Here is a 22,563-nt window from a genome sequence, read left to right on the forward strand (position 1 = left end):
AAAATATCTTTTCTCTCTAAGAGAGCATATCAAACACACTTGCTTTTTTTAAAAAAAAGATTTATTTATTTATTTGAGAGAGAGAGAGCATGAGTGGAGGGAGGGGCAGAGGCAGAGGGTGAGAGAATCTCAAGCAGACTCCCTGCTGAACACAGAGCCTGTTGCGGGGCTCCGTCCCAGGACCCTGAGATCATGACCTGAGCTGAAATCAAGAGTCAGATGCTTAACCGCCTGAGCCCCCGAGGCACCGCAAACACACCTGCTTTTAAAAAAATTGTAAAATTTAGAAACTAAAATGGCTTTATTGCCCATCCTCTCAATCTTTATGGACATTACCTCCTTCCTTTCAGTGTGTGTACCAAACATTTAAAAATTCCATTTCCTTTTAAAGTTTCAGTTGATCCCTGTGTTTCTTTATAACCGAATGATTAATAATGAGCCTTGACCAGAGAGACAATATCTAATCTCTATACACACAGGGCTCCCCATGCTAATCCCACGCAATTCTCCAAGCACATGTCATGATATTAAATGTTCCACGATCCCTGTTTTCTGCCCTCATCTGGATGTTTTCGATCCCCGGAAATAACCTAAGGCTTTCTGAGCTCTGTGCTGCCATGTTTCTGCCTGGAAGGCTACTGCTTTTGCTTTCTTCTTTTGTATTCCTTCAGCCTGAGCATCCTGCTTCTGGGCAGATCATTGCCCTGTTCTCTCAGTTGTCCTGTTAGAGAATTTCTCGCAATAGCTAACGAGCCAGGAACTGTCGGTACCGCGGGAGGCGCCTTCCTTGAGGAGCTATTAAGCAGTGCTGCAGCAGGCACCATGTGCTCTTTTCCCAAACCGCATCTTTTGACAACTTTTTAAATTCCTGAGGTCATAAACGTCCCCCTCTTTCTGTTTCTCATTTCTCTGGGACCCATTTCCATTTCTCTTTAATGCCTCCTAATTCCTTTCAAGCTACTTCAAATTGATCCCATTCCTTTTCTACCATATGTAGGTATTCACTTTGCTCAATCTAATTGTTTCCTCTCTTTCCCTTTCTATTTCTCATAAATCTTGCTTGAATTTCAGCATCAGAATCCATTTTCAGGGGCACCTGGGTGGCTCAGGTCATGATCTAGGGTCCTGGGATCGAGCCCCGCATTGGGATCTCTGTTCAGCAGGGAATCTGCTTCTCCCTCTCACTCTCCCTCTGTGTTCTCTCTCTTTCTCAAATAAATAAATAAAATCTTAAAAAGAAAAGAAAGAATCCATTTTCATCCAACCCTATTTATCTTTGAGTTTCTGATATTCAAAGCCAAAGGAAAAATTGTAATAACATGCCTATTTGTGAAGCCCTTTTAACTTTTTTAATTCAATTGTTTCTCTGTTTCTTACCCACACTGTCCACAATTTCTAAAACCTGACTTTTCCAAATGTTTAAAGGTTTCTTTCTTAGTCTTGATTGCTGCACTTCCATTGAGATCTCTTTCCTAAGCAATCCAAGAAGAGAACACACCTCTTACCTACTTTCCTAACTCCCACAACAAGAAAGAAGTGGTCTTGTTCCTTTTTACCTTTCTGTTCACAAACTCACTTTAGTTAAAACGATGTTCTACATTTTCCAAATTCATGGCTATTATAAATATGCAGACCTTTGCCAATCTCTCAGCCTTATATATAATGCAGGATAAAGAGAAAAAGAATTTATACCAAGAGCCAAAATACCCAGCACATTGGCACCCTGCCAGACCTAATGGACACACTTTCCAAGGCGCTGATCCAGAGAAGAGTTCTTCAGCTCTTCAGACTGCCTGTGAAAATCTGCTGTCCCACCAGCAGTTTGTGGTTTCCTACGAAGTGTCCCAAGGCACTGAAATGAACCTCTATCTTTTCCAATATTTGTTTCTAATATTCTTTCTATAAAATACATTTTATTAGATCAGAAATTTAAGAAGGAAGTACCTGAGGCTTCTTACAATCTACACAGAACTTTACCTTCCTGAAAAAGTTATAGAATCTGTTTAGATTTTCTATTGCTTATTGAGGGGATTCACCAAGACCATGTAATCTTTTATTGTCCTAAGATTTGATTCCACAACCCTAAGTTAGTCTTCTGTTTAGATAAGCTGGTATGCTATAGAATGTTGGTTCATTTTATAGGCTACTAGTTAGGAACTACTGCCAAAAATAACAGCAGTTTTAACAGCACCCTGTCTCTTTTCTCTGAGGATGGTACCTTAATATCAGGCCTCCAGATTAGATCTGTATGATAGAAATATAATGCTAATCTCATACATAATTTAAAATTTCCTTACAGTCACACTAAAGAAGCAAAAAGTAATAGGTGAAATTATATTTTGTATAACCCAATACATCCAATATATTTCATAGACAATTAAGAAGATACCTTAAACTCTTGTGTTTTTTTTTTTCTTGTTTTCTTGTTTTTCTAAATCATTACAATCTGGTGTGCATTTTACAGTTAAAGGACATATCAGTTTGGAGTAGCCACACTAAAGGTGCTCAGTAGCCACATGTGGCTAGCGGCTACTATATTGGGCAACACAGTTCCGGCTGTTGTCGCTGACATTAAGAAAAGGCAAATCTGGAAGCAACAAGTAAAAAGAAAATCCCTCGCAAAGCTCAGAGCACAGGTGGACTGAAGCACCCACTTAGTCTTCCTATGAAAAAGTGGTGCCCAAGCAGATGGGGTCCCTCCATCCACCCGTGCCATACCACCTTTGCGGGCACACAATGAAAAGGAAATCATAAGTAAACGTCCATTACTTAGGTTTGAACTGGCTCTATCCCACAGTGAAGGTGAAAAGGGGAGACGAGAGCATGCTTTGACTCCCCCTACAGGCAAAAATTAGTGTAGCAGAAAGCATGGATACAGACTCAGACCTAGGTTTGCGTTTATTAGCAATTTGCTAACTGTGGACCCAGAGTGATTTCCTTAGGTTCCCTTAGCCTTAGACACCTCAAGTATAAAATGGATATGATAATATATAACTGTCAGGGTGTGAGGAAAATAGCTCAGTGCTAGCAAAGAGTAAGTACTTAATAAATGGTATGTGGACATGAGCCAATATCCTTTATTTTTATTTTAACTTAAGAAACAAGAATATAGTGTTGCGTTTATTGGACTCATAAGGCTTTGAATTTAGAAAGTTTCCTTGGGTGTTATTTAGTTCCTCACCCTCATTACACACACAAAGAAACTGTATAAATATGGGCCACATATCCATTGAATTCTTAACTATTCCTTCTATAAAGAATTTAATTCTACAGGAATTGTCTGTTAACTGGATTCATCAGAGAATGAATAATTTTGGATTAGAGTATTTCTCATAAAGTTGTTGATATATGTTCAAAATAGGTTTGAAGAACTTTTATTTTGTGAAAGTATTACTGCAATGTGTTTTATATGATCATGTCTTATTAAATGTACAAGTCTGTTTTATACACTATAGAGCAAATCAGAAAGCCAAGAAGCAGTTAGACAACTAAAAAAGAGTGGCAGTGTCCTTTCGGATAAATAAAGGAAAATCAGTGATGTATTAAAGATGAACAATATGGCTTCTGCATCCCTACAATGTCAGAGAAGATTCCTACAACTCCCTGTGTCATCAGATTTTTTTTTTTTATAGGAGCGAACCTTTATATAGTATTTGCAGCCAAGCCCACCAGAAGAAAAGAAAAATGAAATTACAACCATGACCAAATTAGTAAGGGAAGGTCAATGTTTCCTAAGAGGGAAGATGGGACTGATTCAGGTAGACCTAAAAGAAAATTTCTAGATGCCTCCAAAAATCCATGTATGCCAGATTGTTTGTTTTCAACTCAGTATTGCTCCTGTCCCTCACTTTCACTTTCTTCTAAATCACAGGGTAGAAGTCTAACACTACATATCCTAGAAGCCCGTTAACCCTGTGGTTCCAGGTTTGGGTAATCCTTGTGAGGAGAGGCATTCCTAAGAGAAGAAGTTATTATTCTTCAGAAGCAGATAGGGTAGGGAATATAATCTGAGATCATTGGTGGCCATAATGTCCTTTGGTCAGTACAGTAGGCAATATTCATTTTCGTGCTTTAAAATGGTACCTTATTTAGCCTTCTGGATAAAGAAATGGAGCAGACTTTGATATTATCTATTTATGTTCCAGCCCCAACATCAGAAATGACCCCTAATCTAAGAAATTACAGGCCTTTTTAAAGGACTGGAAACATAATTTGTCCAGTGAAGGTGTGATACTGGGCAGGATGCTAATAGTCCTGTAAGTAAATAAAACTATGCTCCCAAAAGGATTTTCCAATACTACAGAACACGTATCCTGTATTTACCTGTCTAAAGAAGTTCAAAGAATGTCCTCTCCCTAAAGGATGGATTCTGAGGTAGCGTTTTTACAGCTGTCTTGGGAATTATTCATCTCTACTATATCCAAATGTGGGATCCAACCAGGTGGGGTTGTATTTTCCCTGTAGCTCCACTGTGATGGAATATATAAGGAGAGACCAGAAACTGGAACTACACATACTTACTATGTCAGAGAAAGCCCAAGAAACTCGGTTAAATGTACGTAGAGAAACTTCAAGTTGGGCAGCCATTTGACCTACAGCAGTAATTTGACCTAAACAGCAGTCGGAGACAAATAGCCTATTCTGAAATGGTAGATATGCCCCAAATGGGCACAGTGACAGGGAATCCAGAAGTAGACTAAATTCCAAAAACAACAATGACCTACAGGCAGTAGCCAGCAGGACTGCAGTCAAAAGGCTAGAGTTTACAGTAAGGATTCTATGCTTTGGAAGATGGATAATTAGAGCAAAACCAACCCTAGGGAGACTGGAATATAGAGAGTTTGCTGATTCATAGGAGATTGGTTATAAGGAGTAAGACGAGAAATTCTATTTCATAATGTTATACTAACAGTGGTCTTACCAATAGGATCAAAGTCCAAGTTTTCACAGCTAGTCTACAAAGTCAAGGCCAGAGTGACTTAGCCCGAGGTATCTCCAAAATGAGAGGCTGAGTCCAGGATATGCAAGAAGGCAATTTAATTGAGAACAGTTCAAAGGAAAAGGAGCTTAGGACATGTGAAAGTATGAAAAGGAGAAAAGCCAATATAAGGTGTATTTTTAGAAGTACAAGGCAATTGGGGCATAACCCCTTCTGGGACTTTTTGAAGAGCATACAGTGAGTCTCTCAGAATTATTTCTCCAAGGATGGACCAGGAAAAGTATTTTCTACCTTGGATCCATTTCCTATTTTAGAATTGCTTCCCCTACCATGCCAATCAGCTTCAAGATCTCCACATTCTAGGTTTGCATGTTTGCTTAACAGTAACTCTCTGGCCAATTTCTGTACCCTGGAAAAGTCAGGGGCAAAAAGAGAGTCCAGAAGATGTCAGTAGGAGGTCATCAGAGAGTGGAAACCCATGTGGATGTGTCCACTCAGCTGTGGCTGAAAGCAGAGCCAGGTTGATAGAATTCAAGCCCGGTATAAGAGTCCTATATCTGCATGATTATAAAACAGGACTTAAATTTAAATACAGAATTCCACAGTGTTAACTTAAGGCTCCTTAAATCCCTGATGACAAATATTAGTTCCAGATATAGGGCAGGGATTAGCTTAGAGATAAGGGTTATGTGGTAATAGACCACAGAGGTGAGAGGAAACAGGGAGTCCTTGTTAAGATCTGCTTGCTTATATTTAGGGCCTATTGAAGTGTCTGCAAATCCACAACTGCCCTCATTTTATGGACTTCCTTTTATACTTCCCTGTTCCATTTCCCTAGCTGATCTCAGCATTGCTCTAGAAGGCATCAGAGAATGAATGACATTGAGAACCACTGGCCTGGTGTACAAACTACTCCAAAAGATAACTTTTGTTTTAGAGCTGAATGAAATATTCACATCCATGTGATCAGGTGTACTCGTGTGATAGGCCAGGAGAGGCAAACATGGAGAGGTAAATGGATTCACTCAAGGTCTCTCAGTAATTTGGCACCAGGTTGGTATTTAGGGAAACATGCTGGTAATTTCTTCAGGATTGAGGAATCTAATTTTTTTAAATTTTTTAATTTATTTTTTTTTTACCCCAGGCCCCTCACTGACTCAAAAAAAAAAAAAAAAGTACTTGTTGGAAAATCACTTAGTATTTTGCATTTGTGTAGTGGAAACAGTGTTCTGGCACCAACATACCTGAATTTAAATCTCTACTCTAACATTCCTTAGTTCTATCCCATCCCAAGATTTAGTGTTTAAACTCTTTTGATTCTTTTTTAACTTAGCTATATATAGGGATAATTAGACTATCATTTCTAATCCCTTTTCCAGATTGTTGCGAAGTCAGATCCTATAATGCATATAGAATAGAAGTGTTTTGTAAACTTGGTCACAGAAATGATGAAGTCAAGGGGCATTTTTGTGTCCTACCCCATGTGATGATGCGGGTAGCGATTCACGGTGATTACGTGTAAGCTTAAGGTGCAAGTTTTATGGTGATGGCTCAATATAAGTTTCATTTAATAATATTTATTTAATGTAAGATATGATTTGAGAAGCAGAGCACAATGCAAGAGAAAGCCAGCAAGACAGTTGTCTGGGCAGCCTTTCTATAAGACATGTTGAAATGTGTCCAAGGAACCAAAATATCATTGGAAATGTGATCAGGAGGAAAAAACAAAACCTAAAACAGACACCTTTGTGGCTGAACATTGTACATGTTTAGAAGGAATACTTGATGAGAGCGTGGGTGGGGAATGCCCCAGAAATATAACTTATTATTTTGCGTACTTCATTTTAACTCTTCTTTTTGGAGTATCATTAAAGCCTTTCAGAGACTTAAATTATTCGCTCCCATTTTCAAGACTAATCCGTTGCTAAAATTATCAACACATGGCCATGGGGCTGCTCCCACGCTGATCCTTTGTTCTTTAGCATTGCCCACCTCCCACCCCCTCAAATCTTGCACTCATTCTTATTTCTGACATCATCAGGAGAGTCCAAGTCCAATCTTATGTTCTCCAGTGGAAGGACATGAAGTCAGCTACTCTCCATGGAGAGAATATTTCAGAGGCCAGCAGCCAGGGCCCAGGAGAGCCACCCGAGCTCCTGGTGAGCACATGACATGCTGCTATAGGTGCTATTACTGGGCTGCTTGGTGAAAGAACTAGAAAAGATGTTTCTTTTCAGGAGTATAATTTTACTTTCTTTATTCTATAATTTTTATCTTTCTTTTTAGATAATCAAGTTACTCTCTCCTACTTTTCTTACGAAAGGAGGTTCAGGCAACCCGTAAGAAGTTCTACTACATTGACAAATAAGACCAGAAGTAAATATTAATTTTTGCCAATCAGGCACAAAGATCAGTCATTGGTGATGGTTTATTCAGTGATCTTCACAACTAAAAATTGAATTCTCCTTCTGCCATATGACTAAGATTTCTTTTAAATTATAATGAAAATTATTCCACTGCACTAACATAATTACGTGAGAGACAATAGTATAAGGGAGTAGGAACGGATGCAATTTTTTGCTGAGAAAGGTAATTTGAAGACATACACAGCTTAAACCCAGTGAAGACAGGAAATGAGATATAAATGAGTGAGCTAATTGCCAACATTCTAATTAAAAACCAACCTTGTTTGCAATTTTAATATATTCTTTGACTTCAAATATGAAATAAGACCCAAAAAGAGAAAACAGCTGAAAGAAATAGCACCCACATATATTTCAGAAAATTTCTTGTTTTGAACAATTAAGAACAAATGCAAAAGAGACTTCAGAATTGATGAGAATTGTTTAAATGCTATTTAATTTGGAGGCAACTCCTCACAGATATTTTCTTTAATTTCTCTTTGCTCATCTTTTATTACTAAGAAGATTTGCATGAAAATAGAATCTTTGCTGCTTGAGGCTTTTGTTTTATTCTAATGACCTGATAAAAATAAAAGCTATAATAGGTACAACATTATCTGATTCACCACATAACACAATGCTGTTTAAAAATAGGATAAGAGGAGACAAAATTATCTTTTTTACTTGAAGCTAGACACCTTATTTTACCTTGCCTGGAAACCTAATCTGATAAACTCCTTTTGTGCTCAATATACTCTTTTAGTTCTTTTTTTTTTTTAATTTTATTTTATTATGTTATGTTAGTCACCATACAATACATTATTAGTTTTGATGTAGTGATCCACGATTCACTGTTTCGTTTAATACCCAGTGCTCCATGCAGTACGTGCCCTCCTTAATACCCAACACCAGGCTAACCCATCCCCCCACCCCCTCTCCTCTAAAACCCTCAGTTTGTTTCTCAGAGTCCATAGTCTTTCATGCTTCATCTCTCCCTCCGATTCCCCCCCTTCATTTTTCCCTTCCTTCTCTTAATGTCCTCTATGCTATTCCTTATGTTCCACAAATAAGTGAAACCATATGATAATTGACTTTCTCTGCTTGACTTATTTCACTTAGCATAATCTCCTCCAGTCCCATCCATGTTGATGTAAAAGTTGGGTATTCATCCTTTCTGATGGCTGAGTAATATTCCATTGTATATATGGACCACATCTTCTTTATCCATTCATCTGTTGAAGGGCATCTGGGCTCTTTCCACAGTTTGGCTATTGCGGACATTGCTGCTATGAACATTGGGGTGCATATGGCCCTTCTTTTCACTACATCTGTGTCTTTGGGGTAAATACCCAGGAGTGTAATTGCTGAGTCATAGGGTAGCTCTATTTTTAATTTTTTGAGGAACCTCCACACTGTTTTCCAAAGTGGCTGTACCAACTTGCATTCCCACCAACAGTGTAAGAGGGTTCCCACAACCTCTCCAACATTTGCTGTTTCTTACCCTGTCAATTTTTGCCATTCTAACTGGTGTAAGGTGGTATCTCAATGTGGTTTTAATTTGAATTTTCCTGATGGCTAAGGATGATGAACATTTTTTCATGTGTCTGTTAGCCATTTGTATGTCTTCTTCAGAGAAGTGTCTGTTCATGTCTTCTGCCCATTTTTTGACTTGATTATTTGTTTTTTGGGTGTTGAGTTTGAGAAGTTCTTTATAGATCTTGGATACCAGCCCTTTATCTGTAGTGTAATTTGCAAATATCTTCTCCCATTCTGTGGGTTGCCTCTTTGTTTTGTTGACTGTTTCCTTTGCTGTGCAGAAGCTTTTTATCTTGATGAAGTCCCAAAAGTTCATTTTTGCTTTTGTTTCACTAGCTTTTGGAGATGTATCTTGAAAGAAGTTGCTGTGGCCAATGTCAAAGAAGTTATTGCCTATGTTCTCCTCTAGGATTTTGATGGATTCCTGTCTCACATTGAGGTCTTTCATCCATTTTGAGTTTATCTTTGTGTATGGTGTTAGAGAATGGTCGAATCTTAGTTCTGGATAACATTGCATCTATTTTCCAAGCAGTGGGATACCTACAGCTGATTATTTCAATTAAATTATTGACATTCAGATTTTGCAGTGAGAAGGAAAGATAAAACCAACAGAAATGATGATAAATAAATAAAAGTACGATTCATTTTAGTTTAGAATAAATCAATATGCAAATAAGACTACTCATATTTGCCTTATATTCCATTATCTTTTGACAAAGCACAGCTTTGAAATTTGGGTGCATTTTTTAAATATCTTGATGTATTGTTAATTTTATTATTTTATTTTTTTCTGAATTTGGTTTGGACATATGCTGAATGGTGCAGGAATGGATCCAGGCTTTGTATGGCCGGAACTTTTTCAATTTGTGTGTGTGTGGCGGGGCGGGGGGGGGGGGGGGGGGTTGGGGGCAAATCTTTTAAGGAAAAAAACAAACATGTTATATATAAGTATATGGACACAATATTATGTGCTTACGTGGCTACTTATGTGGAATGGGGAAAAAAGAAACATGACAAATTTGTAAAAATGTGACAAACTCAACCATTTACACCAAATCCAGAAAAAATTAAGATGATTTCATCTCTATAATAATTTTGCCTACATTTTTGGCTGCTTAGTCTATGATCACTTGCCTGTTCATACGATGATGGTTTTACATTGTTTTTTGTTTGTTTGTTTTTTGTTTTGAGAGAGATAAGGAGAGAGAGCCAGCAAGCACAGGGGGAGGGGAAGAGAGGAGCGGAGGGAGAGAGAATCTTAAGAAGCTCCATGCCCAGCGCAGAGCCTGATGAGGGGCTCAATCTCATGACCCTGAGATCATGACCTGAGCCGAAATCAAATGACTGAGCCACCCAGGCCCACTTTACATTTTTAATGAAGACAACAGAAAGATAAATTAGTCTTTCCTCTAACATGATTGATCAAAACCTGATAGCATAAAAATGTTTATTTCATTATGTTAACATAATGTAAATTTTTAGAATTGCTGTCAAATTTAGAAAAACTTCTATCAAGTTTCTTTTCTGTGTGAACTCTAAGAGGTTTCAGAGGTTTCTTGGGCAGTGAGTCAACTTAAACACTCCTTGAATTGATTACGCTCTACCAATTTGTCACTGCTGTCCTCACATCATACATTGGGGAAGAGATGGTCCTGAGGCTGGTAGGAATATTCCTGCAAGCCATTCTTGCACCAAGACAGTGAGCAATAACATAATTGTATGTGCAAACCATAAAAATGTGTCCCAATAAACCCACTGTAAACTTCCCCATTAGACACGTATCCCAGGTGAACTTTCTATTAAGAAGATCCCAAAATTGTCTATAGCCATCCCATACCATATGACAGGAGAGGGGGTGTTATGTAGAAAAAGAGAGAAAAGAGACAGTGGTCTTAGTTAAATTACAGTTAAAATACCTTATTTTGAAATGACCAAATGAACAGATTTTAGGCTCACCAGCAAGGACCCTGGAAGGAGCCCATGCAAGTGAGGAACTTGAGGCTTAAGCTTCATTAACTTGAGGGTAAATCTTTATTTCTTTTTTCTTTATTTTGGCCTCTGAGAAGTTAAAGGGGTAGATAGATTATGAAGACAAGGTGATATTCTGGCTCAAACTTGAGTCTGATAAATTGCTTTAAATCAGTCTAATCCATAAACAGACAAACACTCCAAAAATATGAAGAACCAAAATTGTCAGACTATCTAGTGTTATAAGACCTCTGATAACTGGGAGCATTGGGTAGTAGTCCTTGCTTCAATTTCCAGTATATTGGAAACTAAGCAGAAAAACATTCCCATTCTTATCCCTCTACTGTGTGTGTATGTGTGCGCACGTGCATTCTCTTGAATGAGTCCATGCTGATTCTAACAGGAGAGTGTCCTGGGGGAATAAATATGATAGGTTCCCAGATGGAGGAAAAAATCCTGAAATATATAATGTCAAAATAATGTCCACTAGAGTCATTTTACTGGGTAAAGAACAGTAGCCAGCTGAAGGGCTACCTCATGATGAACACCTGGAGTGGAACGTGGAAATGCAGAATCACAAGTACTCATGGGGCTCATATAAATCAATATGCTCATCTTTTAGGCTAATTTTTTTTTATAATTTCCCCCCTTATAAAATACAGTAATTGAAAATGTAAACATCATCTTCCTCCATTTTTAAAATAGAGATTGTCTAAGATGTTCACTATTTATATAGTTCTTTTTGAGTTTGGTTTCCTACTGAATACAGGATGTCTCTTGACTTGCTCCTGATTTTCAGCCAGGGTTGGTGATTTGTGTCCTCTACAAAGTCCCCAGTGGACAAGTACCAAATCACATTCAACTCTGAGACTGTGGTTACCTGTCAGCTCAAAGTACGGGGTTTACCTGGTATCTTCCTGATATCAGGTTACAGTCACACAGACGTTACAACTTTTACTCTGTCTGGGGTGGAGCTGGTAGGCTCTGGGAATAGATTGCCTGGATTCAGATCCCTTCTTCACCCCTTATTTGTTATGTAACTTTGGACAAACTTTCTCTGACTTGGTTACATCATCTGTGAAATAAAGATCTTGAGGCAACCATCTGAAGGTTGGTGTAAGGTTTTTTGAGTTGATCCACATGAAGACCTTAGAACTATGTTCAGCACAAAGTATTAACTCATTCTTAATCATGTTTATTCTAAAGTCTTGGTTGCAGCTTGTGCTACCTCAATTTACTATTTACTTCATTATGTTTTATTGTGATTTAATTACAGTTCAAGGGTCCATCACAGGTTCCATCTCCCTGGAGAAATGCAAGTGATCTGTGGGATTCAGATCTCTTTGGGGGACCCTTAATTAACTTATTTTTGCAAAATATTGTTGGTCTTTTCTGCTGCTTTGCCACTGCTGATCATTTCCTCCTTCTTCTGGTATAGTTCTTTTACTTCATGTATCTATTTGGCTTCATCAAAGTTCCCTTTACCCTCTCTCTGTACTTACACCCACAAGAAATATGTGTACATAAAATTTATCGACATAATGTACACTGAAGAGGAATTATTTAAAATCTTTAAATTTGATAGTAAAATACAATTCCAAACTTCTTGGATAATAGTTAATAGATCTAAGAGAAAATTAGCAAAGCATGTTGGTGGTATTGCTAGTTACTGACATCAATAGTGTGAACATCCTGCTGTGATTTGTCAAGGCTTCCAATCACCAGATTGGAGAGGTGTGTCTAGACTGTATAAAAAGACATCGGGCATGAGAAGCTCAGCCACCAAGGGATGTTGCTTAAGAGATGTGATCTTTACCAGCGGGTATCAAGTCAACCTGACTAGAGGCATCCTGGACACATATTTCCCATCTTAGAAAAATGCATACCTAGGTGTGTGGTGGGAAGAGCATTCTACTCACTCCTGCTTCTCCTAAGTCACACTCACCAGCATTTTCTGTAAAATATGATTTGTAACTCAGAATTGAGAATTGAGAATTGGAGGCATAGACCACTGATCAAGTAAACTCTTCAATAATTGCACCTTCCTATGTGTAATAAAGCTTAATTATTGGAAATAAGCTAACTGTTTAGAGACCATTATCAATAAGGCAGACTAGTATGAAGGGGTTCACTCAAATCCTTGGGAAATATTTCAACTTTCAATTTTGTGAAACTCTTAGAACTTGTAAAGAATCCAAAGAAGACAAGGTAACACATGTTATTGATGTCATTCAGTTTACCAAAATTCCATGTTATTTTCCCTTTATTCCTTCTGCTGAAAGGTGTGAATTGATAACAGACAAAAGGAAGTTGTTTGTACTCAAATAACTGAATAGAATATAGGATCGGGTACTTCTTATAGGATTTGAACTCACTGTTGGGATGCAAACAATTGAAATCCAATGCCTTTACCATGTGTAAAAACACTATCTGGTGGGTGCTTGGCAAAACTGATTTTTAAAAACTATTTAACATCTACGTGACTCAATGTCTGCCTTGGACTTATCTTGAGAGGCGCTCACATTCTTAAGTTCAGGCAGGAACTCCCTCCCTACTTAGTTAAAGTCAGAGATTTTCTCTGCACTACTGTTAAAAAGCATAAGCTCATTTGTGAAGCATAGAAATGACAAAAGAATTGAAATGTTGATCCACAAACACACAAGCATGCACATACACACACACTTGAAACCCGTGTTCACTGCACTTCTCATTACCCACTCCACCAGGCTAGAACTATTTGGTAATTACCCTCCTCCTACAATTCCTCTGATAGTGCTAACTGACAAGTAGGAGTGGCTGCTACAATAGCACTCCTCTATGAAATGTTCAATAAAGAAAATGATACTTATACAATAAAAAAGACGGAGGAAAGCTGCCTTTGAAGCATATATAACCACTCCCTCTTTGAAGGTAGTTTAAAAATATAGTGATTGTAAAATGTGGCATGCTTTCCTTTTTGTTTGTAACTGGTAAAGGGATTGATGGGACAGTGCAGTGAAAAAAATACTAAAAAAGAGAGGCCAAAGGTATTGAAAGTGATGACAATCAGGACTGGTTCAACACAGCATCTGATGAGCAACCCTTAATGAAACTTTTAATTAAAGCAGTCACAAACTTAGATATGCAGGGATTTTTATTTTATTTTTGTTTGCTCATTTATTGAAAATTGAACCTAATTTCAAGTAGCCATTCTTAAGGGATGACAAAGATTTCATCCAGTTTGATTGAAGGGGTTCCTGTGTGCCCCTTTATGTGTATTGAAGGGGTTCCTGTGTGCCCAGCACATTATGTCAAATTTCTAAGAGAACTTATATAATGTCCATGAATTGATGTTCTGGGGTAAGGTCAAGCTAGCGGGGATGGGGACATCTGATTATTGATGTCACTTTCCATATGGCATCTGTTGATATGTCATATCTGCTGCCCTCCCCCCCTCACACAACATACACATACACACAGGTCAAACATGGATTTTCCATATTCTAGTCTCCAGTATCACTTCAGGTACAGTGATTGTAAATCCTGTACTGCTATTAGACACAATCATTCTGCTGCTCCTGCATGATGTAGTGTTAAAGGAAACTTGTGAAGCTCTCTAAGACCCCTTCTTCTATAAAAACTTGATTCAATAATGTATTTTCTGGGAACTTTATTCTGCTATAGATTTACTTGTGCCCCCCCCCATTCATATATTGAAGCTCTAACCCCTAATGTGATTATTTAGAGATGGGGGCTTTGGTAGGAAATAGGTTTAGATGGAGTCATGAAGGTAGAGCCCTCATGATGGGATCCATGCCCTTATAAAAAGAGACCCCAGAGAGTTTGCTCTCTGTCCATCAGTTGAGGACCTCAGTTGAGGTAACCATCTTTGAGTAAGGAAGAAAGCTCTTATCAAAAAGCCAACCATCAGGCAGCCCGATTTCCAGTGTTCAGACTATAAGGAAATAGATGTCTTTTGTTTAAGCCAGTCAGTCTATAGTGTTTTCTTAGGCAGCCCAAACTGACTAGGACACTTCTTGGTCATCAACCTGAGATGGAAGCCCAGATTCCCACTGTGTTTCATTTTCATAAACTTATCTCTGCCGTTTCCACAGGGCTTACCCAAGGAGGCAGGGTTCAGGGATGCCTTTAAAGGACCCAAACTCTCCTCACATCTCTGATGTTGCTTCTCTCCACAGCCTTGAGAATCATCTTCTATTTTGAGGGTGGTCAAAGGTAGTCAGTGATGGCATTTTTGCTTCCCTCATCCCCAATGTAGTCTGCCATGAGTTCTCTCTACTCCACTCTGTTTAGTTCTCTAAAACACAAAAAGTAGAAACAGACTCTTCTCTTTTCTGCCTTCTACAGTCATATTCCTTTTGAGATACTACCCCTTTCCTATGTGACAGAGTACTTGACTCAGACATAGAGAAAAAGAACAAGAGATGGAGTAATAAGAAATAGTTATAGCCATAATATACATTTAGTAAATATGTAGATATTGAAAAAGAAATATTTACATTTGTGTATGTGTGTGACATTTAAATCTATATCAGTCTGTAAATCTATATTGTTATCTTAATTTTATTGATAAGGAAAGTGAGGTTGATTGAAGTGGAACCTCTATTAAAATTAGAATATAATTGAGGATAAATTGCTAGGCTTTAAAAACACCCCCACATCTACCTGATTATAAATCCCATGTTCTTAAATTCTGTTAAAATAATTTATATTAACCTATATATTAGAATAATGTCTATACTAGATTAATGTTTCTATGCAGTAAATTTAAGATACTAACTATGGCATCTATCATCTATGCATGCTTGATCTGGAATCTAATGGAGTCTACTAAAACTCCAAATAATTCTGCAAATTCACTGGGAGAGAAACATCAACAACTTTTCAGATAGGATCCAGTGGTTCTTTCCGGCTACTTTGGGTGGCATTGTGAAATATGGGTGCACATATTGAAATTTGAAAATTTACATAGACTCCCAGGACTGCCCCTGGAAATGACTGGTTAGTTGTTTGTTTTTTTGTTTTTGTTTTTGTTTTTTTTAAATATTGCCCTCTTTTCATTGACTTGGATTTCTTATTCCAATTTACCAAAAGTTGTGCTTCTATCTATCAAATAACAAAACACAAATGATTAGGAACCATTTATGCATGCTGCCTCTACATTATAGCAGTGGACACAGCCACATAGTCTGAACAGTAATGCTTCAATCATAGATAATTTAAGATGGAAATAAACACGTTTTTACAAGTTTATTAAAAATATGTATAACCTTTTTTAAAAATAACCTAGCATTTTTTAATGAAACAAATTACTTAGATTTGTATCTTGTTTTCCTCTTAGAAAGCACATAATTATCTTATTAAGTTAACTAATTAATAGTAATTTTAAAAGAAATGATAGTCTCAAATATACTTTGGAGAATTTCCCACTAAACTTTAATTTTATTAAAGCAACTTGAATCTTAGCCTAAAGTTAAGTACTCCTGCTGGGAGTTTCTTTTCATGGTTTCCCCTTGCTCATCTTCAAAGTGAGCTTACCATTAAGTGGCCAGCTAGACATGTTCTATAATCTTTGGTGCTCTGAGTAAGTAATAGGATCTTTTAATTTAGCAATACAACTTTATGAGAGAAAAAATAGAAATGTGATTATTTTGTCTTTAAAATAAAGACTCTCTGGATTCTGTGCTTATTTGCTAATGACTTTCTTTATACACAGAAAATGTGACCTGGAGTGCACAATTACTAAGGAAGGATACTCTCCAAAAAATGGGAAGTTAGATAAATTGTTACACTTATTTTTGCTCAGCACACTGTCGTGCGTAAAGAAAGATGGTATCATCAAGAATAGAAAAGGAACCATACAGAGAATGATATCAAAACTGACTTGTTTAAGTCTTCCTGGACATTTTGCTCATCAATTACTTTAGACATCTGGGCCACTGAGCCTCTATCAACTATACGGCTTAAGATTCAATGGTTTTAATAACATCATAGTGGAGTCACCTACACAATGTAATATCTAAATTTTGGAAACAAATGAAGAGTGTAGAAAAGACTCTGATAGTTCCAAGAAGGGAAAAATACACATAAGCAAGATTTATGACATAAAGATAAATAAATATAATTCTTATGAGGTAGAAGAAGAACACAATTTTGAAAACAAATTATTGCAGGAACAAACGTATTTCAGATTCTATTCACTTTAATTCCACACAGAAATTAAAACTAAGCCTAAAAAATTATTGAAAATATGTTTATACATCAATGTACCTACTTAATTTTTGAAATATTAAATAAAGATTCTTTAAATTAATCACATAAAAACTGGAAAACAAAATCACCCTTTTTATACAGTATCATACCAACAAAACTCAGAAGTCTAAAAAAGGTATTGGGAAATTTAAATCGAGTTCATTCCTTTACATTAAATAAAGGCAAGTCAATAAATACTATTTTATATGGACATTAATAACCTCAGAAATGTAACTTCAATTAATTTTAAATGTAGAAGCTTATAACCATCACAATTAAAATAAAAATAATAATTGGCAAGTGTATGTTTTCAAAAATAGAAATAAAAGAGTAAGAAACATAAAGCGAGGTAACAATAAGATAACATAAAATCCCATAACTGAAATTTAGCCAGTATTCATGGTACAATAAACCCCAAGGCCCATTCTAAGGTGTTGATGTCTTTCTTGTACTGATTGTTAAGTATTTTAAATATTATTCCAATTATCACAATAAGTGAAATGGATTAAAATTTCCCAAAACACACAAATGAAAAATTACAACAAAATAAACAAAAATTAAAACAAAACAAGGACTCAGCATATCCAGTTAAAACAGGGGGAAAGAGATATGATGACTGAAAAAAATTCCACAAACCAATAACTATTTCATAAAGAAGGACAAAGGACAAAGAAACATAAGAAAGTCAGATGACAATCCTGGATGATCAATATTTGATTAGTTATTGTTCCAAAAGAGAGAACAGAGAAGATGGAGGGAAGAAATTATCAAAAAAAAAACACTGCCAGAAATTTTGCTAGAAATGTAAGAACATGAGTTTCTAAATTGAAGGGTTCACCTGTGACCTACACACTGAATAAAAAAAAAAAAAAGACCCTACCTGAAGAATGTAATAGTGAAAATTTCAAAACACCAAAAATAGAGTTAACTAAAAGTTTCTGAAGTGGGAAAACCGACAGTACCAAGGGAAAATCATACCCGATCTAGCTGTCTGCATGAACTAAAATGACAATTACATGTGAATGTAGAATCAAGTCATTTTCAGACATGCAAGATCTCAAAATACTTTTATCCCATTCACAGTAAAACAGTCTGCATCTGATTGACTGGGATCTCTTCTGGAGCCCAAAAGAGCCAGTGGATACTTCTCAGCCTTCTCCCTCCAGTTTGTTCCAACAATAAAGCCAAGTTGCCAACATCTCTCTGGAAGGAGCTTGTTCGTATGTCTAGCAACCCAACTTTTATGGTTGTTATCCAAGAGACAGCCCCTAAATCACCCAGCTCTCATAGTCAATAGGGCTTGCATTCATGAGTCTCAAAGGACTATTGTGAACAAAGTAGCAGCTTTTCAACAGGTACCTGGGCACTCTCTATGGACATATTCTCAGGCTCAGTGCAGAGGGAGCAGGAAAAAACACTCATTTCCCAGTTTCTCCCTGGAAGGGGTTTGACTACATACTTTCCCAACTTCTACCTGAGGGTCTGGCTTCTCATCAGCCTGCATATAGGTGGTGACTGAGATCCTACTGCAAGACCTAAAGAGCTGGTAGGCACTTCCCTCGAATTCTCCATCTGTCCAGCTCCAAGAGTAAAACCAGGTGTCCAGCTGCTCCTTGGAAAGAGCTTATCCATACATTTAGCATCTCCACTTTTGTGGGTACCATCTAAGGGACGGACTCTCAAATCACCCAGCTCTTAAAGCAAATAGACTTGGAATTCATGAGTTTACAGGACCATATTAAATAAAAAGTTTTCAAACAGGCGCACACCACTTCTGTAGCTATGCCCCCCTGGGTTCAGTGCAAAGGGAACAGGCAAAGACACTCATCTTCCAGTTTCTCCCTGCAAGAGAACACTCCCAAACTCATTTAAGAGGCCAGCATTATTCTGATACCAAAGCCAGACACTACAAGCAAAGAAAATCCCAGGCCAATATCCCTGATGATCCCTAAACATAGATGCAAAAATTCTCAACAGAATATTAGCTAATTAAATTCAATAGTAGATTAAAATCAATTAAAATCAATTGTAACAAACTTATAATACTAATACAAGATGCTAATTATTATGAGGAAAAAGGAATTCTGTACTATCTGCTCCATATTTCTGTAAACCTTAAACCATTCTAAAAAATAAATACTAATTTTTGAAAAAATAATGTTGTATCAGAATAACAACAACAATAACTTTCTTGGAGTCAAGAAAGAAGCAAATTTGTAATTACCATTTTTAATAGAACTTAACCTTTATTGGGGCACATGGGTGGCTTAGTCAGTTAAGCTTCCAACTCTTGGTTTCCGCTCAGATCATGATTTCAGGGTGGTGAGATGGAGTCTGGCTCCATGTTCAGTGGGGAGTTGGCTTCCCCTCTCCCTCTTTCTCTGCCTCTCCCCCTGCTCACCTTCTCTTTCTCTCTCTCAAATAAATAAATAAATCTTTTTTAAAAAAAAGAACTTAAACTTTATTCATTAATAGGCAAATTCATAGACATTGCTCTTATTAAAAAATAAGTAATTGTTTACGCATTCCACTGAAAAAGATACATAAATGACAACAAAGCAAAACAAAGCAGGATACATACATTAATATATGTAAATTATGTTAATGTTATGAAAGCAAAATGTAGTGAGCCAGAAATGAAATAATTTAGTTCATAATAAATCCAAGTACTTTATCTTTGAAAAATTCACAAAAAAGAGAACCACTAGACTATCTAATCAAGTATAAAGGATGAGAATGATAAACACATTATAGAAATGATAAAATGTGATTAAACTACAGATACGAAGATAGAAAATTTTAAGAGATATGTTATTATGTGCAACAACATGTTAAATTTTAAAATCAATCATTTTAGATGTTTACCAAAATAAAAAATCTAAAGTCTCTTAAGCTAAGATTAATCTGTTGTTATTTTAGAATAAAGCAATGAAGTAAAAATTTCAGGGCACCAAGAGGCATAGGAAAAATTCAAAGGTTATTATGCTATGCGTACATTCTTTATCAAAAACAACTGCTCCGGGGCACCTGGGTGGCTCAGTCGGTTAAGTGTCTGCTTCAGCTCAGGTCAGGATCCCAGGGTCCTAGGATGGAGCCCTGCACTGGGGCTCCCTGTTCAGCAGGGAGTCTGCCTCTCACTCTCCCTGTGCCCCTCCCCCCGCTCCTGCTCTCTCTCTGTCTCTCTCTCTCTCTCTCTCAAATAAATAAAATCTTAAAAAAAAAAACTCCAATTATTATTGTGCATAACAAATAAACCGAAGACTTAGCCACTTATATTGAACATTTTATTTTAACTACAATGTTGGAGTCACATCTGGAATTTAAGAAGGGCTTCGTTTAGCAGTCCTCTTTTGGAACATTTTGTGTGGTTGTGGTCATATGTCCACTAACAAGCCAGCATAGTTTTTAGCAGTATTTTTGTTTAAACCTCATTCTTATTTTATTTATTTATTTATTTATTTATTTATTTACTTTTGATATAAAGGCCTCTCCAGGCTTTTTAAACATTAATAAAATTATTTTAGCAAATGTACTCTTCTGGTATTTCACACTCTCAAGATTTTCCAATATATTGGATAATAGAGTGCTCACATAATCGTAGACTAGAAGGGCCTGCCCAAGATCACAAAGGACACCATGATGTTTCCAGGAAAGACAAATAAAATTTTTCCACATTTTGCACATAAACTCATCAATGATTGAAGATGAAGAGTTTTTGCCAAAGGTTATAGAGATTAATGTAAACAGAAATTTATAACTCTGCCATCTTGTTTCCCTGAGCAGTCCTCATTCTACTAGACCATGGTGAATCTCCTGATTTCAAGGTTTGGCAGGCAGTTCATCATTTTGGTCAAGACTGATGTGAACTCAGGAGTCAAGCTGCCTGGTTTGGAATCCCAATTTGAACACTCACCAGCTAGGTAATAGCACGTAACATATCTCATGCATCTGTACCCCATTTTCCTAATTTGTAAAATAATTCACACTTCTTTGGAAACTGTGAGAATTAAGTGAAATTTTTACATTTAATGTGCTTAGAAAAACGCCTGATATACCACAAGTACTAAGTAGATTTTAGCTATTATTAGATAGGTTAAAGGCAAAACAATTGTGGATTGACTCCTCATTCCTTTTGAATTTTTTCTAAAAAAAGGTAATGAGGTTTCTGTCTGTAATGTGACTTTTCTAGGTCGTTCTTTCTCTAGTTTATAATGGCTGTAGAGGTCACAAGATCACTGATTGTCTCAATCAAAAATTAGGACCTTATTGCCAATCTAAAAGCTCACTAGCTCTCAAATGACACCAGACATAGGAAAATGGGCAACAAAATAGCCTTTAAGCAGTTATTCATAAATTAATCCCCCCTGGAAGATCTTGGAGAAATTATAAAATGGCTATTAAACTAGATAATGGTCCATGCAATTTTCACATCACCCAGAAAAGAATACCAATGAATTTTAATTATAGATATTTTTTAAATGATTGAACTATTTTACAGATGTTGAAGAAAACATGACATTTTTCATTTTTGATTATGCATATGACTTTCTTAATGTATATACTTTTCTTAATAGCATTGCTATTTTTATCCAATTCAAAATTAATAATTGCTTATTGTAGAAAATTTGGAAACTTGAGAAAAGTATATAAAAAATTCAATCATCCATAATCTCAAATCCAATGATAAACACTTGTAAGTTATTTTCTGTGAGCATGTGTGTGTATGTGTGTACATATATATATATATATGCTTATTATTGATCTATGCTTGAGGATACACACACACACATACATATGTATAATATATACATATACTTAAATTACATATCCTCCTGATAATTTTTTGTGTCAGTCTCTGCTCTAGGCACTGAGGATATAGTATTAAAGAAACAAACACATAGGCCCCATTATAAGGGAGCGTTCATCCTAGTACACACAAAAATATAACCATATAATTTTAACAAATTTGCTTCACTCTTTTAGGACTTGTTTCTTCACTCACGTGTGAATGTCTAACCCAGTTTTTATATTGATACTTTTAACTACCACCCAGTTTTACACTCAGCTTCTTACAACTGCAAAGCCATGTCCATCTTTTTGTAACCCATGCATATGAATACAATTAGCATTTATAGCTACAATTATTTAACTAAAAATGTGTTTCTGTCCAATAGATCTAAGAATGTGATTCTTTTACCAAAGCAGCAAAAGGAAAAATAGACACTGTTCTATTGGGAACATATTGGATCATTTAAACTTGAAGCATATTGAAATATATTCAGTCATTATACAATAAAATGCCCATTTATAGATGATTTAATTATTGATATATTTGCAAATATGTGCACAGTTCTGCAATTTTCTATATCTCTAATGGGGTTTTGCAGAGCAAAATTATTTAAGTTGGCACAAAGTCCAGATAATTAATTATAATTATTTCAATCCCAAAGCAATGTATGGTGAGCC

Source organism: Phoca vitulina, unplaced genomic scaffold (assembly GCF_004348235.1).
Source record: "Phoca vitulina isolate PV1807 unplaced genomic scaffold, GSC_HSeal_1.0 scaffold12, whole genome shotgun sequence".
In the NCBI taxonomy this organism is placed as follows: Eukaryota; Metazoa; Chordata; class Mammalia; order Carnivora; family Phocidae; genus Phoca; species Phoca vitulina.